Source organism: Priapulus caudatus, unplaced genomic scaffold (assembly GCF_000485595.1).
Source record: "Priapulus caudatus unplaced genomic scaffold, Priapulus_caudatus-5.0.1 Scaffold357, whole genome shotgun sequence".
NCBI classification, from domain to species: Eukaryota; Metazoa; Priapulida; class Priapulimorpha; order Priapulimorphida; family Priapulidae; genus Priapulus; species Priapulus caudatus.
The window spans coordinates 98,146-100,787 of NW_014577418.1; the positions used below are offsets into that span (position 1 = coordinate 98,146).

The 2,642-nt window shown below is 39.3% G+C and overlaps 1 long non-coding RNA gene across 1 annotated transcript; it reads right to left on the bottom strand.

The window, feature by feature from the left end:
• Positions 1-642: 642 nt before the first annotated feature.
• LOC106809475 lies at positions 643-1,632 on the bottom strand. Its single transcript, XR_001393879.1, has 3 exons — positions 1,536-1,632; positions 1,074-1,208; positions 643-665 (listed from the first exon to the last, which is right to left on the bottom strand). It is a non-coding gene; the product is annotated as an uncharacterized LOC106809475 (long non-coding RNA).
• Positions 1,633-2,642: the final 1,010 nt, after the last annotated feature.

Below are 2,642 nucleotides of genomic sequence, written 5' to 3' on the forward strand. Positions count from 1 at the left end.
GGACCCATCTTAGTACCCATAGTCACGCCTTTACATTGAAAATAATACTACGCATCAAAAGTAAAACACGTTTTAGTTCAGACGATCAGAGACGTATCAGGATAGGATAATTATCAGAACACTTGTATTGAAAGTAACGTAAAGCGATTAAACCCTAATTATTAGGTAATACAGTGTATAAAGATTTTATGTCCCGCGTGAATATGACTTTATCCCGATCATCGTTAAAACGAAAATTCTCGAATATATATGGTTAGAGCAAGAGACGTATCATTGCCGTGCCTTGGTAGCGATTGTACCATAGGTGACAGCAAGTCTTCTAAGAAAGCCGAGATCTGTTCAGTAGAAACACCACAGTTAGAAACTCCAGGACGCCCCGGTGTTTCAAGCTTATGTATTCTAGAAAGCATGTAGAATCTGGCCGCTAATTTAGATGCTTGGATTAAAATATTGGACGCTTCTTTTGGAAGATAGTTATTACAAATAAATGATGTGATTCGATTTCTGACGAGGATTTGAATTTCAGGAGTTGCATCACAGTCAAGTGTAGAATAGAATTTTTTATCCGAAAGTTGTTTTTCACATTCCTGAATGTATAGATCTCGTCTCCATTAGGGTCCCTATAGGTGTTGATCAACAGTAGAGACCGTCCATAGGCTGCAGGCCTGAATAAGCATCGAACAGATATTAATTAAAAATACTCACACTGTTACTTCGCTTACACAACATACACTTTATTCATGTTAAATAACTACAGATTCATGCTCTATGCTCCGCTCGAAACTTTTGCCAGCTCTATGATTGCGAATTTCTGCAAAGTTGTCTCAACACATTTCATACACAAAAAACACCAACGCGTCGCTCTGACTACGCCACCTGACGGAATCTCAACGAATACAAAACAAAAATAATTCTTCACTTCTAATGCTTTCTCCACGTCCACGAGGCATCCAACTGCCGTGCACAATGCTAATTATTGCACTCTAGTACCGATTTCGGCGGAAAAAAAAATGCCAAAAAAGGCCTTTTCTAGAGACGAAGTAGTGCAACGGTGAACAATCGCGGACGCTTACTGTTACACGCCTCCTTAAAGCAGCAGCAGAGATACGGATCGACTTGAAATTTTAGATGAATGGTTTCGACCCTTTTCCTTATACGGGTACCGAATTTCAAAGGTGGCATGACTCCACGAGCTGAGATATCGCTCTCTGAAAAGAGCCCCCAAAACACAGAAATCAATGTTCGCTTCATGCGGTTATGCGTAGTGTTAGAACGAGGTTAGGGTAAAATGCAAGCATTAAAGTTAGATTATTTGACACTGTTAGGGTTAGTAGTGCCACAATAGAGTAAAAGAAGATAATTATCGATTTTTTGACACCAAATGTGGTGAAAATTAAGTGTATTTTATGTAAATACATGCAAATATGTATCACGGATATGTACATGTTTTACCATAAAAAACATGTATAAATGTTATTTGAGCATGCATGTGACTAAAAACATGCTAGAGCACTAGCATAACAGATTTTCATTACCATAAAACTCAATTATTCGACTTCCTTGGCAAAAGGCACTCTTTAACAGGTGGCTTTAGGTGTTGATCAACAGTAGAGCCGTCCATAGGCTGCAGGCCTGAATAAGCATCGAACAGATATTAATTAAAAATACTCACACTGTTACTTCGCTTACACAACATACACTTTATTCATGTTAAATAACTACAGATTCATGCTCTATGCTCCGCTCGAAACTTTTGCCAGCTCTATGATGCGAATTTCTGCCAAAAGTTGTCTCAACACATTTCATACACAAAAAACACCAACCGGTCGCTCTGACACGCACCTGACGGAATCTCACGAATACAAAACAAAAATAATTTTACTTCTAATGCTTTCTCCACGTCCACGAGGCATCCAACTTGCGTGCACAATGCTAATTATTGCACTCTAGTACCGAATTTCGGCGAAAAAAAATGCCAAAAAAGGCCTTTTCTAGAGACGAAGTAGTGCAACGCGTGAACAATCGCGGACGCTTACTGTTATTACGCCTCCTATATACAGAGAGTTGCGACATAGGGACCCTAGTCTCCATACAACAACGACTCCCCCTATTCGGGCGGGTTTAATCACGGTGTCCTCACGATCTCACACGGATCGAATAGCTGCAAGCTCCCTCGCTGATAACTTAGAATATCGAGCTCTACGTAGATTTAAAATATAATCCGTATCTTCTTGACGATTCTTTGAGATGTAATAATCTAGCGCTCCGAAGCGACCTATTTGCGGGGTCTAAGTGAAAGTGTCTTATAGTAGACATGCTAAGTGTTTTTTGACTTCAACTCATGCTACAAATGGCCCCTTTGGCCATTAGGAGTTCCTTAGAACCCTAGGAAAAAAATTATCCAAAGACACACGTTCTATCTCAAATCAAGATGGCGCCCGGTGGCCATTTTGGAAAACTTGGTCGACTCACAACTCCTGAACCGTTTGTCATAGAAACTATTGTGACACATGTTTTTTGAGCTAATTTGAGGTCACTGGAATTCATTTTTGGCATTAATTTTGCATATTGGAATTACATTTTAGAGGTAAAAATTCAAGAAATAATACACAAAGTTGGCATTCGATGAAATTTATGGCAAA